At 40.3% G+C, this 16,656-nt stretch overlaps 1 long non-coding RNA gene across 1 annotated transcript; it reads left to right on the top strand.

The window, feature by feature from the left end:
* The first annotated feature begins 8,169 nt into the window (after window positions 1-8,169).
* Window positions 8,170-16,485, top strand: LOC135990924 (uncharacterized). The gene is made up of 3 exons (XR_010606466.1): window positions 8,170-8,277; window positions 10,425-10,490; window positions 13,878-16,485. It is a non-coding gene; the product is annotated as an uncharacterized LOC135990924 (long non-coding RNA).
* The last annotated feature ends 171 nt before the right edge of the window (window positions 16,486-16,656 follow it).

Raw genomic sequence — 16,656 nt, 5'->3', positions numbered from 1 at the left:
TAAATTATTAAAAAATATGCAGCTGCTTATTTAGGTCACAATTTGAAGTAGAATTACTGAAAAACATCATGGAAATCACTGGAAACATCAGCTGTAGTCAATATTTAGGATCAGATTTTCATTTAATTGCAAGATAAATATATGCCCTGTCTTTAACGTTCTTTAGCACACGTAACAAAATAAGGAATTCCTGTAAAAGATGGGGAATTAGTCAAATTCCGTTTACATATCATTGAGTCATGCCTGGAACTGCAGAAAGTCCCACAGAGTTTTACGGTCATAATTAGGTGTATCATTTGTCCTTTTTATATACATGTAAGTAACAACACAGAAGCACTGGCTGCAGTGCTGAAAAGGAAGAAAATGGAAAACGAGCAGGCGTGAGAAGTGAGCTGAACGTGTTCTCATGAGCAGCAGTGACAGGACTGGGCAGAGCGTGTTTGGCCAACTGAGTGTGTGCCCTGTGGAAAGAAAGCAATGTAGCCAAGGGCCTGAGGCAGAGGCAGAGCTCTGAGACAGTCAGGAACCCTCCTGCTACTGCTGTTCGGTGGCTTACAAAGGAGCAGCAGGGATGAATATTGGAAGGAAGAAAAATCAGCCCTTACAGTAAAGGCAAACATTTATCCTGGCCTAGGTAATGGATAACCAACACCTGCGTGCGATCTGAACAATGGAGGGAGAAAGGAAGGGTAGAGCTGGTGACAGCAAAGAATAGCTCATCCTACCACAACAGCAAGGAATTCCTGAATGCCAGGGAAATGAGGAGACTGCCAGCTGTATAGGCAGGAGTTAAGTGAGGGAGCCTTGCAAAAATCGCAAATTAAGAACCTACTCGCCTAATTCTCTAGTAGGTGAATCTAGTGCTTTAATATTATGAATGTTGAAAGCAGAATAAGCATGTACTTAGCTCTGTGAATGTGAAGTGTTTGTACCTTCTTCAGGTATGCAAAAAGTAGTAGTGCCTTGTAGGCAAAGGCTGTATTTTGTAAAAATTGATGTGAACAGTTATGATTATATCAGCCAACTTTGAACCTTTCCTTAGGGAAACAATGAATGTGTACAAATGTGAAACAAGATTAAGACTGGATATTAAAACCTGCTTTTAAAAATCATAATTTAAAATTGATTATTTGAAGCACTTTAATGTCTTCCATAGTGCATGGGGACCTACTACAGTCCATTGTGGTTCCAGTCTTATGAGGTCCTAATTTAATTATAGGCTCAACTTTTGCCATAGCTGTAGTGTTCCTTAGTATATTTGTTATGCTAAAAGTCCCCTTGAAAAGCAGGAGATTTTAACAAACACCTGAGTAGATAGCAAGTTGGGAGGGGGAAGAAACAACAAATAAACCAAAACCCACATTAACTTGAGCCACTTCTGGCATTCTAGCCGTAATTAGGTATGTCACTCTGAAGTATGTGGATGTATTTGTCGGTGTATATATATACAGAACACAAGGCTTGTTTGTACAAGAAAAGGGAAGGGACAGGGAAGCAGTCTGTCTTAGAATTTATGGGTTTCGGGAAGGCGGTTGCTGAGAATTGGCATGGCTACAGCTCGGTGCGGCAGGGCGTGCTGTGGAGCCCAGAGGGCTGCTGCGGCCAGGGAGAGCATAGCCTTCTCAGCCGTGGGTGACAGCAGCTTCTGCTCCATGGGAAGCCTGGTGCTGCTGAGACAAACCTGGCTGTCTCCCAGGGGAGAGCTCTGGCTTCTTCTAAGACCCCAGGATAACTTGTTTCAGCGTGGTGTATGCATCTGCAGGTTTCTAGCCACAACATATTATGAGAGGTTATCCTGGCTGGACGATTTAGCCCACATGAGGAGTGGGAAAATTTATGCCTGAACTTTCTCTCCTGTGAGGAATGGTGGTACAGTCTAAGCATGTATATGATTTGAGACTTGTTCAAAAAAATGAACACTTAGGTTTTCATGCGCTTGTGTTTTATTGAAAAGTCAAAATATTTCTGAAAAAAAAAATTTTAAAAAACCCCAGACTTGTGCCTTGGGAAAAAAAAAAAACACACACACACACACACACAACTACAACAAAACACAAACCACGAATCAGTTTAAACAGATGCAACAAAAACTATTGTTCACTGTTACCAGGTCATAATGAAGGAAAAAGGAGACGGGGGTGGAACTGGATGACGGAGGGAGAAAAAGGCATGGAGTGGCAGAAGGGAAGAAAGTATCAAAAGAGAACAGACTCAAGGGCAGAAACTGGAGGTGACTACAAACACCAGGTGAAGAGATACTTAAAAAGGTAACCCAAATGAGTGTAATTACCGGCACAGACATGCTGAGTGGGGGACACAGGCAGCCAGCAATAATAAAGCTTATGGGCAGATTATGTGAAATAAAGATAAGAATCAAATAACGTAAGACTAAAGATAGTTTCTCTTAAAGAAGGTGATGTGTCTTCAGCAGAATGAATGAAAGTATCTGGGCTGCAGATGCTGTACGCATTAGAGAAGAGCAAATAGAGAAATTTACTGTTCCGCCATACGCTCAAGTAACAATCACTGATCCTCTCTGGTCTGAGGGCTAAAAATATTTTGCAGGTAACATCATCCTGTTTGCTTAATCAAAGCTGTGGAGGTGGTGGCAGTCTCCCTTGGCATCAAGCAGACTTGGAAGTTTGTGGGCAATAACTTCAGACGCATCTGGTGAAATCCTTTGTGCTCTTTTTGGCACAATAGCTTTTAAGAAAATGGTTGATTTGGCTTCTCTAAACTCAGAAGTACAAGTGCACACTGAAAGGCAGAAGCGTAAACCATTTAAACTGTTTCCCTGGGCAGACAGCAGAGCTTCCTACCACCTGCTTTGTTTCCCCTCTGTGGGGTATTTGGGTGTGCAGCGATAAGTAAACAGGTTTGCCTCATTTCCCGTCACAGTAGCTGGAAGGCTTGGATTGTTGTCACAGAGGAGACCAAGTAGCAGCCTGCCTCCTTCAAGCAGAGAACAAAAATTGGGCATCCAAGTAGCACATGCTGCTTCCTTGCTTGGAGTGGATGGTAAAATTACAAGGCGGTTATCTATATTTAGAAAAATAAGTCTTTGTAAATACTCTTGTTGCCAATATTCCATCATAAATATTTCAGAAGAAAAATGTTTCTTTTTTCAGGTAGATATTGGAAGCAGATGTAGTGCATTTAACATTCCGATGCATTTCCAGTTTAATTAAACAAGCATAGCTGGAAATATCTGTAGCCATTGTGATGAGAGGTCCTCTTATGCAGCTCATCTCCCATCTTACCTGGTTACCTTCCTCTTCCATGTGCACACAGGAAAAGAGGGTGGTGGTTCTATTCAGTGCTAAAAAGACATGAAAAATTCTTTGGGTATTGTCATGGTTTAACCCCAGCTGGCAACTAAGCCCCACACAGCCACTTACTTCCCCTGGGTGGGATGGAGGAGAGAATCAACAGGGTAAAAGTGAGAAAATGCGTGAGTTGAGATAGACAGTTTAAGTAATGCAAAAGCCACACAAGCAAAGCAAACCAAGGGCTTCATTCACCGCTTCCCATGAGCAGGCAGGTGTTGGCAGGTGTTCAGCCGTCTCCAGGAAAGCTGGGCTCCATCGCATGTAACTGTTACTTGGGAAGACAAACACCATCACTCTGAATGTCCCCCCCTTCCTCCTTCTTTCCTCAGCTTTATAAGCAGAGCCTGATGTCATATGGTGTGGAATATCCCTTTGGCCAGTTGGGGTCAGCTGTCCAGCTGTGTCCCCTCCCAGCCTCTTGTGCACCCCCAGCCCACTCCCTGATGGGGTCAGGAGCAGAAAAGGCCTTGGCTCTGTGCAAGCTCTGCTCAGCAGTAACTGGAACATCCCTGTGTTATCAGCACTATTTCCAGCACAAATCCAAAACATAGCCCCATAATAGCTACTATGAAGAAAATTAACTCTATCCCATCTAAAACCAGGAGAGGTATAAAGTCTTAGTAGGTTTGAGTTAATATTTGCCTTTTATGAGATTGGTTTTGTTTCTACTTCACCTTTATGCTTAAGGAAGAAAGCCAGTTGAGTGAGGCAGCTGGCATTTTAAGAGGCAGAGCTGAGATGCACTCAGTGATGTGGTTTTCCTTTTTTATTTTTTTGTTATCAACAAAGATATCTTGATATGAACAGAGTCATTCTTCAGGCAGGAGTGGAGAGGTGGTAGTTCTGTGTTAACACAAAAGCATGAGAAGACCTTGAGTGTGAGTTTCAGAAATAATCACCTTAAAATCAGTGAAATTAAAATTGGTTTTGAGAGTAAAAAGCTTTAAAACAGTCAGAATAGGTAACAAGATTTTTTTGGCATGAGAGATTTAACCATTTATTGTTAGGGAGACTATGTCTTTTCATTACTAACCAGGTTTTTTGTTCTGAGTTATCATTAAAACACTGTTCACATGGTTGCAACCTATATATGGTTATGCAAAGTCACAAAATTGAATTGTCAGTAAAGCAAGACCTTTCCTTTCTTTTTCCTTCAGGAAAAGCAAAGCAATACAGCTTTTGTAAATAAAATCTCTGTATCATGTTTAATGTACAGCTTTTGTCTGGGGAAAAAAAAAAAAAGTAGAATTAATTTAACTAGCAGCATATGTAGTAATACATCATAAACCACATTAATTTCCTAGGTTTTCACAGGCTTAAATCCACAGATAAATTAAAGACTTCAAGATTTAAATGATATTTGATTCAAAATTTTATAAGTGCAGTGGGTTGAGTTCTTTGGAATTAGGCATATAAAATTTTTTACTTTCTTAATTATTGGAGCCATACTGAGAATCGCTATTAACTGCTTATATCTAGACTTCATTTGCAATTATAATTATTGTCCTATATTGTGCAATGTCATCGTGCATACATGAGCTTGCCTAGAACTTTCTCAGAAAGTGTAATGGAGATAAAATACTGTAGCCACTAATTGAGATACATAGTTACTTCAGTGCTACCACTATTAGGGCAGTCTGATTGAATGTTGCAGAAGAATGACTCTCCTTCCTCTCCTTTCGTGTGCATTATCGACATTTCAGATCTTTGCAAACCTTAGCAAGCAGGTATACTAGCCCATGAAATTTCCCAGCTCTGTTTTACATGCTCAGTTTAGGTTGGTTTTTGTCTGTTGTTTTTTGTTTTTTTTTTTTCCTTGAAAAAGATAATGTCTACTTGTTCTCTGCTACCTGCAGATATTTGGTATATGTAGTGAGATTGTTACTACTCAAAATCTCTCACTGGATATTTTGAAGGAAAAGATGTAATAAAACCAGCAGACAACTCTCTTGTTTCTGTCCTTTTTAGTCACCAGTGAGGAGATAATTGCAAGGGTTGAATGCTGTGCTAAACCTTTAGCAATGTGCCTGCCTGGACCTTTCCTCCCTGTGTTTTATAGTAGTTTTACTGACAGTGAATTACCATCCAGCCTGCTTTTCTTCTATTTAACTAACAAAATTGACCTAATAAGTGGAAGAATGAAAATGGTTTGTAAAGTCACATGTTCTATCTAAAAATCTCATTTTCTTCCCCATACCCTCTTTCTTCCTCAGCTTTGCTGTCAAGTAGTACAGGACTTAAGGGTAACTACCACATCTTCACAAGAGTATCAGCCTAGAAAACTGAGAATTTCCATCTCGAGATCTTGGTGTAATTTAGCACCCTATACAGGAAAGTCACTTGCCATGTTGTTGAAATGAAGTGAGTACTTTCCTGAGCAAGACTGGACAGAAATATGGCCAAAGGTTTCCCTAAATTGGAGTAGGGTGGGCTGTGCCAGGTAACTGGCACAAATGCAAGTTTGAAATTCTTTGGTAACAAATCAACCTTGTTCTGCTAAAATGGAAAATTCCTGATGAAATGGAAAGATTATTTCAGGAGAGTCAGGCTGAAGAGATTCTGCTGTTGCCAGCTTAGATTTGATTCTGTGCCCAAAGCTACATGGGCCGAACTTTCTTCTCCATTTAGAGTTCATCTAAAGCGATGTGATGTTTCTGTTGGTACACTGAAGCTGTAAATTTTATTCAATTAATAAAATGGAGTGCAGGGATGTTTTCATGTCAAAAATAATGCTTCTAGTTTATGTAACTAGTTCTAGTTTATATATTTTATGTAACTAGTTCTTTTTATAAAACACTTAAATGACAAAATCTACGTGGGTAATGCTAATGATTGTTCCCATTTTAGAGGGGAGTATAAAACTCTACAAATTAAAGATTGATTCTGTGTTAACCAGCAAAAACGTTGACTTTAAAAGTACAAAGTGAGGGCTCACATCCATATGTTTCAACTATTCAAAATAAGCCTGAGATCATAAAAATGACATCGATGCTTTGTTGCCCCATTCATCTTTCTCCATTTTGACGGAACTGTGAAAGTACTTTCTGAGAAGCTTAGCATTGATGTGAACTAAAAACCTTACAACAGTCTGAATGGTTGAGGTGTGCCACTGGTGAGGCAGGGCTGTTCGAAAAGCATTCTGAAGATACTACTATCTGTAGCAAGTGGTGTTAGTGACTTCATCCAAGAGCCTTCCTAGTGTCAGCCTTGGCAAAAAAAGACTCTCAGGCATTAGCTATCTTGCCCCTGACAAGCAGAAGAGCAGGAGGATGTGAAAGCTCTGATGCTGGAAATATTCAACAAATGTTAAAAGACCGTCCTCTTCTAGGAACAGTGTGAAACACAGCTGGCAAATTTTAAATTCTTTTCATTAACTGTTTTGTTGTAGCCCTTTCAAAATGCTACTTAACCAAAATACTAGTTAGAAAGTAACCCAGTGCTTTCTGTAACATGTCGTTTTGGTGGAGTTTGCCAAATCCCTCTGCTTGTTAGAAGTTCTAGGCAGGAGTGTTTCCCTGGCAGGTAGTCTGTCTTGTGATACCCTCCAGGGATGGACGTTACACTGGAACACGCTGCCTGGGAATTACAGGGTCACCCGGATGGAAGTGAACGCTTCCTGGGATTTTGGGTGACGATACTGGGATTTTGCAGCTGAGGTGGGGATCAGTGTCTGCCCCGCATGAGTTGCAACATTTCACACTGAAACTGGAGCTGGGAGCAGCCCACAACAAACCTTCCTTGGTTTGTTTGTGTTACACATAATTACCATTTCTGTGGTCACATGTTTTAACTAGAGTTTGCACTTTTTAAGTTTCCTTTTTATAAAAAACGTATACTGTCACTGGTTTAAAATAGTCTTCTCCCCTGTCAAAGAAAACAATGCTTCAGGAAGAGAAAAGACATTTTCATCCAATATGTGGCTATTGCTGGGTAGGAACATAGAAATAAGCTTTTGGGGCTAAAATTGGTAGATAAAGGGGTGACCCGATTTGGAAGGCTGCTGATCCAGTGCAAGAAACAAGCCAAATCCAAAACCTGAAATACAAAACCTTTGAAATTTGGGGGAGAGAGGGAGAGGGCAAGGTACGTGCAGCAGAGTGAAAACTTCTGCTGCAATTCCAAGTCTGAGTGGCCTGTATGTAGAATATTCTGGTATTTGACACCCAAATCTTATCAGAATAAATTGTAATGCCTTAAGAGATTCAGGTCTGCATTTGATTCCTGCTTGAAGCACTTTTTTTTTTTTCTTTCTTTTTTCATGCACACTCCCTGAACCTTGATACTCTGTTGAATTTAATGGACTTCTTAATCTTGATTGTTAACTGGAATCTCTGTACAGACTTAATTATCCAGATATAATAGATACTGAGAAGTTAATAATAAACTCAGAAATCTGCTCCTTAACCAGCTGTCTTGTTAATTATGTTGAACAACACATCTGCAATTGCTTTGATTTAAACAGTCTGGGTTTTGTTTGCCTTTTCAGTTCCAGTTCACTGTCCGTGCAGCTTCATTTAGCTGTGCTCTTACCTTTCTGGGCATGTAAAGGAGCAGACAAGGACACCTAAGGAGGCCGCTGTGAACCACAGGACAACTGCTGGGCACTAGAGCATGCCTGTATGCTCTAATACTCAAAGCCAGGTGCTCCTTTTTAGGTGGTAATGTAGCTAATTGCTGTCTGATTTTGAGTAAATGCTTCTTGGAATAGGAAGGGCTGTTACTTTTCATCCCTTGAAGTGCGATACAAAGGCCAAATCTCCACCCATTTTGAACACAGTGTTCCTTTCGATCTACCTTATAAAAAGGTAAGTTTGTGCTGGAGGGAGACCAGAACAGTCCTTCAGCCTCCTTGAAGACATCTTGTGACTAGTTGGAAGGATGAAGCTCCTGACACTTTGTGGCTTTTTGTTTATCTTTCTTTTGTGCCTCAATACCTTTACTGCAGAAGGTACAGTATATTTTCCTAGCAGCACAACTGTCTCTTTTCCTGTTCTTTACTTTCGTGATATAAAATGCTTATTCTCTATGTTGATTTTAATTAAAGAAAACAAACAAATCTTGACAACTGGAAATGAGAGAATGAATTTAGGAAGGGATTTAGACTACAGAATGTGGGTACATATCAATGCTTTGGTTTATACAGTAGTGTTTCCTCTCTGCTAATGCCTGTTGCCTGTAGTACAGCATGATTAATTTTTACCTTAATCTGTGTTCTGAAACCGGCTCGTCTGAAAAAAAAAACCTGTTATATTTTTCCGGTAGATAACCATCTGCCAATCTAAAAATAATATATTGTCTGAATAGTGAGAAAAGCATTAATGGAAAAAGTTTCTACCCACAAGGAATAAGGGAATATGAAGCCGTCAGGTCACCAGAGCTGGAGTAAATGAGAAATTCCTTGTAGAATAGTGACACAGGTGAGAGTAGCTCTTCTGGCTTTCAATCAGTCTTGACTTTTTTTTGTTTGGTTGGTTTTTTGTTGTTTTTTGTTTGTTTGTTTTTTAACCACACTTTAATTGCTGTATTACCTTGTGGCACCAGTTACTGTTTTGCAGTATTCCAAAGTGCAAAAATTCACAGAGCAGTTTAAATCTTAAAAACGGAGGTTTTTCCATCTGTCTATAGCCTCATCTCTGGAGATGTCATTCTGGGTTTGCAGGGAGACAGTTTAGTAGGATTTTTGAGTTGAAAGGTGTAACTTTTGGAGTTACCTGTTCAGATTTGATGTTTGATATTGTAAATCTCAGAGACCCGCTATGATTGTTCTATGGTGTTTATTTTATACAAGATGTAGAGAACGAATATGAAATAAGAAAAAACAAGCTAAAAGTTCAGAGGTCAGGAGCAGATTTGGCAGCATGGCAGGAGATTTGCCATGTTTCATATTTTCTAGAAACCTTGTAAGAATCCCTTTATCTGTGGATATGCATGTGGAGAAACGTGGAAGCTGTCTTTCAAACTGATCAAGTCAGCTGCCCAGTGTTCTCAATTACCCAAGTCTCTTCTGAGTGGTAGAGTTGTTTGCCAGAGCTGTGGTACCTGAAATCCTTCTGCTCCCTTTGCATTTTCTACTTCTACTTATTGAGGCTTCCCTGACCCCTTGAGGGAAGACTAAGAAACATTGTGAAGGGAGTTAGAGAGTTTCTAGATGTGTCTGCAGGAGCATGCAGAAGCCTGTCCAGGAAGGACAGGAGACGGCAATACCCAGCAAAACCCAAATGAATATGTGCAGGATCCTGTAATAATGTTCCTTTCTTGTTAATGTGCATCCTATGGGTTTGGTGCTTCACCGAGTCGGAAGGTGTGGAGGTGTGCAAAGGACACTGAACGTAGGAGTGCCTGGGTGTGCAGGATGAATGAACTTCCACATAAAACCTGACCGGACACCGCAAACCTCTTGGATGCTAGAGCAGGCACCATCACTAGCCTTGGCTGTAGAACTGTGCCACAAGAATTTCCAGGAACATTGAGCATATGTGACACTTTGAGAAATCACCTACTACTGTACTTTCTGCTCCATCTCTGCCAGAGTCAACCTTTCTTATGTGTTTAATGCATCCAGCACATAATGTGTCAAGTGCAATCAACAGCTCACTTATTTAGGTCTAGTAGGGAGGGAATAATGAAATGGCTTTGTCTGTCCAAAGCAATTTATGGTACTCTCCTGTGCATATGGACAGAGAGATAATATTTTTTTTTCCCTCTTGGTAATCTTTTACATTTTCATTAAGTGATACAATTATAAAAGGAGTGCAGAGTCTTTTTCTTGGGTTAAAACTGCTGGAATTTGATGCTTGTATTGCCTGCCAACATGTGACATTTCAAAGGGTAAAAAATCTTCACAATGTATCTGGTGTATCTACTTGTAATGATGGAAAAGAACAAATTAATTTCTGTTCCATGCTAGGAACAAAGCTCTGCATGGATGTAAAAATCAGTCATGATGATCCTTTGTTTCATAGATCTCTCTGTTCAAGGATTTCAATACTGAATATGATAATCAAAATGTCTGTGGAATCTAACCCATTCAGTGTATATATACAGCTATTTTCATTATCTGTCTCCACTGGTAATGTGTTATTTTTTCACCCTTAGGTCAGAAGGCTAAAAAACGCATGTGCTGCTCAAAACTACCCAAACTCAACCAAAAAGCACATGAAGGTAATGAGATTTACAGTTTCATTACGTTAATTAGGTAAGCATTACTGATAAATCACAGCACTTAGAGGTTTTCCCATCTGCAAACTTTGCAGAGTTTTCCATGCAGGTGAGTATTACCTTCATTGTACCACTGAGAAACTGTTCTCTTTTCTCAGTCAACTTACTGACTGTTTTGATTGGGAAGATGTAAGAGTAGAAGATAATCCATTGATTCTCACAGTATAAAACATTCAGGAGAAATATGATCTGGTCTGATCAAAGCATAAAGTGTTCATATTGGTTCCTGCTTCTTAGAAGGTCTTACTGTTGTTTTGAGGGCAGGAAGGATGATATCGTAGCATAGATCTGCATTGAGAAGAACAGAAGCTGCAAAAGTGAAAGTTTTATGGTGGCTTTGCCTCACTGTATTCCATCACTATCTGTGTGGGGCTGTATCCCTCTCCATGTTTTGAGATATCGGCCAAAGTATGATTCTGTAAATTCCTAGAAATTCAATTTTTGAGCTGCAGGCCTGCCGGGAACAAAGATTACCTGGGACTGAATTTGTCCTAAATATGGGTGGCTAAAGGCTGAACAGGTAAAAGAATACTTGCATTGAAGTATTATACTTGGAAACCTCTTGTAGCCAAATGCCTTCCCTACCTAGAGCAAGTGGAAGGGGAGGGCCACCCTATAGTCTTGACACCATTTATTCTAAGGAGAAATACAGGAAAGCTGTAGCATTCAAAGTCAGGGCAAAGCGCTTTTTGCTTTTTAAAGTAGCTGCATTCTGGATGGGAGTTTCAAGTGGTTCAGTTTCTCTTTTCAGAAAACCAGTCTTCACTTCTTTTTTTTCTTTCCTTGTTTTCTGACTGTCTGGTGATTCACTGTGAATTCATAGTCAGATGCAAGTACTTCCAGCTACAAGCTCAGTATTCCCTGCCTGTGTAAGTTTTGTTTACTTAAGACACCCTGTGTAAACACCCTGTGTACTTGCACAGGGCTGCAACCACCTTCATGTGCTTGGCTCTGGAACAAGATAATGCAAGGAGGGAGTAAGTCGGCTAGGACATAACTTAGCTTCTTGTTTAGTTGCACAATGGGAGAATTAAATCTGATATCCAGTTCTAGTTAGAGCTATTTCTGATAGCAAAAGGAAGATTTTCTGCAGAAAGAATCAGTGTTTTCCAAAGCAGTTATTGAAATTTCTGCCATTTTATCAGTGCTTTCGCTGTATGGCAGTTTTATCCCTTAGCAATCTTGTCCACTTTCATATATCCTTACCATGGTGATTTGGCACCATCACTAGTGTGAAAACGGTCAGATTGCTTCTTCCTAGACATCCATAGTATCTCTGGTTTCAGTAAGACGCCAGTAAAAAAAAGCTAAACCATTAACAAATCTAGGATAAAAGGATTAGGCTATGTTCTTTAGAGTAACAACATCTTAAATTTTAAAGTTTCTAAATTCATTAAAATGGCTACCTGATAACTTCCATTAAACTCTGAACATACAGAATTTTATCTAAAATAGTTTGTTTCCTATTTATTTATTTACTTACCCTTTTTTAGTCTTTTTGTCATACAATTACTAATTTGAAGTTGCCAGCAAATTCATGCCAGCTGATAAAATACCTTAAATGCTTTATTCCCTTTTGTATTTGGATAACTTAGGTGGAAATTCGGGTGTTTCTCTGCAGTTTTTCTTCAGCTGGTGCCTTTCCTTCCTTTCCAGTCTCCTAGTGCTGAATCGTGGGCTTTGTTTTATAGGCAAAGTCCCATTGGTATCGGGAGCAGTGAGCACATTGCAGACTTATGTCTGTGGGTCAGGGATTTGTAAGAGTTTGGGGCACCTTTCTTATTTAACTGACAGTTGTAGTAGCGACTGAGCATTTGAGCTATAAATGATCCACAGCAGCAATAGTGGGTTCCCAGCCCGTCCAGGACTGGGGAATGCAATGCTGAATGCACAGAGGTGGCTCTTGTCACTCTTGGCATGAGATGGATCATGTGTCCTACCTGCCTGAACATATCACCTTTCCAAAGTACTGAGATGTCATGCAATGAGCGTAACTATTACTTTTCAATCTGAGGTACCTTCTGCTATCTGACAAAACAGCAGGCACTTAGGCTTTTTTTTCATGCAACAGGCATGAAATCTCTCTGATAGAAAGTGCTTCCAAAGAGAATGTTCCTTTGAAAGCAGGCTGCTGTTTCCTGGGGGTAAAATACAATGACATTGGTCTCGCAGAGCAATGGAAAGAACTATGTTGAGGGGGAGAAAGAAGTACAAAGGAAGCACTCCATTAAAAGCTGTGAATTCACCACAAAGGTCTCCTACAAAGGGAATCTGAAATGCCTTCCTCTGTTGCAGACCCAATAATAGGTGATGATTTTTCCTTGTCCCCTGTTAGACCACCTGATTCTCTGAGCACTCCAGCCTGCTGACTGTAACCATCTCCTGGCCGCAGCTACAGCCCAACCTTTTTTAGGTCAGGGATTGCTGCTTATTTGCTTTCTACAGGGTGCACCTGCCTGCTGCACGTGACTGCTTGTCTCTGTTACACATCTGCTTGTGTGAAAATGCTTGGTCTGAATTCATTTTGACTCTTACCAAGAGGCAGCTGTAAAAGCTTAGGCCTAATGCAGCAACTGCCCAAAGCTAAACACAGTGTTTTGTTTTGAATGCAGTTCTGGCCTGGAATTCTACAATGTTGGCTTTGTTTTGCATTGTTATTGTTGTTATGAGATTTCTGGGTGACTTGTGCTTCCAGGTTCTGTCTTTTCTAGGGGAATATTACTTGTTTTATACAGTCTGCAGGCAAAGGACACTGACTGTTCTGTCCTGTGCTGCTCTTTGTGCCGGGCATGTGCCTGCAGAAAGCTGCAAAGCCACTCAGAGACTCAGCTTAGGAAGGGGGATAATTTAACCATACTGGCTACTTCTTTTGAAGCAAAACCACTGATTTCCTAGAAAGTTGTTCTTCCAGCAGAAACCAATGTCAGCTTGTGGCTTCTGTCCAGAAAATATGTCAAATGTGATCATAGTAAGGGGAAGATAATCTGTAATGGTGTTGATTGTGGGACTTGAGCTCTGGAGGGACAGCAGTACGGCCCCCGTGTCTATGAAGACCTTCATCTGACTGTGGAAACTTCCAGGAGCAGCAATCATACTTTCAGTGCACCCTTGGTATAGGGAAAAAATGCTGCTGGAAATGGGTGACCTCCAGCAATCTAATGGAGAAGGAAAAAAATGCAATCACATGCCTTTTTTAAATTTTCAGATCACTGATAATTTAAGCCTACCCATACAAACATGGCTCAGCTTCAGGTATAAAAGTTTTGTGCCATTCTGCACACTCCCAAATAAACAACTCTGTTTTCTCTCCTTTCCATCTTTGTTTTACAGGTATGTATTTGAAAAGGATTTCAATGGAGAAAAGAAAACACTGCAAGCTTTGTCCTCAGCGAGACACTCTGATGTTTACTGGACCCCTTCCACAGTTAAAATGAGCAGACTGAGAGCAGGGTGAAAAGCATCTGCCTGCCAGCACATCTCACAGTGCTTTGCTTGGTTGAGGGTCCTCCTTTCACAGATAGGACATGAGTGTATATTACTTTTATTCTTTGTTTGGGAAAGGCTTCAGTCAGTACCGTTTATTCATTCACTCAGACTTCTTTATCTCATTAACATTAGTCTGGCAGCTAAACAGTCAGGAAGAGCTGTCTGGTTGTCGCTGGACATGTTGCGTGTTTCTCTGCACCAAACAGGGGTCTAGCTCCTCAAAGAAGAGAAAGAGGAGAGCTGGTTGAAGAGCTGGCTGAATCACCTTGTTTTGCATTTTTGGATTGCATATAAGGTGGGAAAGGGCTGATGTTATTCTTTCTAGTTATCAGTATATATGCATATTTAACCTTTTCTTTGAATGATTTATTTTATATGCACAAAGGGATTTTGTTTGTAGCTAGGCACACGACGATTTTTCCTGCAGCTTTTGCTCTCAGTGCTTGAAATCCACTTGGAAGTAGATTTCTAGCAAGTAAGAAAGAGCTCACCGTTTAGAAAGGGCTGAGAAACTAGATAAGCAATTTGTTAAAATAATGGTAAAGAACCAGATTGAAATGCAGTGGTAAGCTTTTCAGTATCTTCTCTGAGGGTTTAAATCTGGCTTTAAAAGCAGAGGGGCCTGTTCTTTAACTTCCTAGAAGAATGTAATCAAGTGGTTACTAAACAGCATACTGAAAAGGTGTTAAGGCTAATAAAATGAAATCTCTTTCTCCTGAAGCCAGAAGGCAGCTGTTCTTTTAAGGCACCAGAGCTGTGTGATCACCTCAATAAACAAAACTTACTGGAGCATGAAATAAATGCCAAGAATAATACCAAAGGGCTGAATAACAGAGAAACTGAAGCACCCTCTGCTGACACCATTAGCAGTGATTGGGGTCTTCACTCATCTATCTTCTGTCCTTTCCTAACTGTCTTCTGCATGTGCTGATACCTCTCTGCCTGGAGGTGAGTCCTTAAAACAGAATTACTTGGTTGTTCATAAATTCAGTTTTCCTTCTGGCGAATGTGAGGAGGAGTAGAAAGCTTTTCTGCTGTTGGGCAAATGGCAGGTTGCAAATAGTAAATTTTCCCTCAGTACTCGGAGTACTACTGTCTCTCTTAATGTAATTTTCAGTAGGATAGAAATGGCCTTGGTGCCCTTCAGAATTTGGAGGAGTTGAATAGGGATAGTCAGAGGCCTGCTTTAACACACATAGGGTGTGAGGGTCAAGTTTATGGGCACTTATATCTGGCCATGCTCTCATTGGCAATGTTTCTATTGTACTGAGCAATCAGACCTATTTCTGGGTCTTCTGTGTGCTTGTTATTATTTTATTTTCTTTTTGGTTTTGAGATTAGATAGATCTGATTCTCAGCTTCCTATTTTTGAAGAGCTGGCCATGCACAGAATTTTTATGTCAAGGATAAAGGAGTTGCCAGTCCTCCTTGCAAGATTTCCAAGTCAGGAGGTTGGTGAAGCAGCTGTGTCTAATTGTTGTGCTGCTGATCACTGGGTCAACATATTTTATTTCTATTTTGTCTCTTATAGCTCACAGAAGGAATCTGTAGAATACAAATGACGAGTAAATTTAAAAAGCATTTTTTTGTATTAAATATGTTTGCAGCAGGGTTTTACTCTATAAAATGTGGCCATGTGTATTTCCAGCTCTCTATAAAGCATTGCTAACAGGTATGAAGATTCTCTTCTCTAATGTGAGCTTAAGCCCATTTCTTTTATATCTGAAAAATGCTGTATGATCTTTCTCTTTGCCCCACACCGTCCAACCAGTGAGCTTCACACTCTTCAATCTTTCTTCGGGCAAGATGTTCTCTTTGATAGCAAACACATAAGCCCCAAAGACCACTAGCACAATTACAGAAATACTGTGGGTCTCTGGAGGGATCCCAGGACATCATTTAATACACTTCAGCATTTTTACTCACCAGGTTTCCCAGACTGGCCTTGATCTAAGGTTGAGGACTATTCAAGTTAAAGATGTTGCTTGTACGAGGTCATTCTCTTGGTTGAACAAACTAAAGCAGGAATCCTCAAATTATTTCAGCCTGCATTGTTACTGCTGCCCAAACACGCTTTTTTGCTTTGTCCAGAGGTGTCAGGATGTCATGTGTCAGCCCTCGAAGGTGATTCCTCAACAGAGTTTGACTCTTAGGTACCAGGCCATTTCCTCATGTGTTAGAGCTGCCATCATGCCATCACTTACAGGCACCTGTTCTTCCATTTGTTTTCTTTTAATGTCTATGTATATTTGTTTGGTGTTATGTGAGGAGAAACATATTTGCTCAGTGGCTTTTCAAAGTACGCAAGCTGTTTGCTTATATAAAGTAGTAAATTTAGCTTGTCCAAGCTGGCAAATGTATTTTTCTTATATCTTGTGGTTTTGTGTGCACTTGACTGTCAAGCAAGAAAATTGCACAGCCTTCAAGTTCCAATAAAGATGTTTCTAAAGTATGTCTATGCCTGCCAGAACAGATGTCGGATCACGGTCTGACCTTGTCGACTTAGTGAGCCAGGCAGTCCCTTACTTTGTTTAAAGCTTAATACACCATCTAACACCAAATCGTTCCATCTTATTTTGTCACTATGGCTGTGAATTGCAGGAGCACAGGAGAAATGATGCCT

Source organism: Caloenas nicobarica, chromosome 7 (assembly GCF_036013445.1).
Source record: "Caloenas nicobarica isolate bCalNic1 chromosome 7, bCalNic1.hap1, whole genome shotgun sequence".
In the NCBI taxonomy this organism is placed as follows: Eukaryota; Metazoa; Chordata; class Aves; order Columbiformes; family Columbidae; genus Caloenas; species Caloenas nicobarica.
This window is presented reverse-complemented; position numbering and strand designations above follow the sequence as displayed.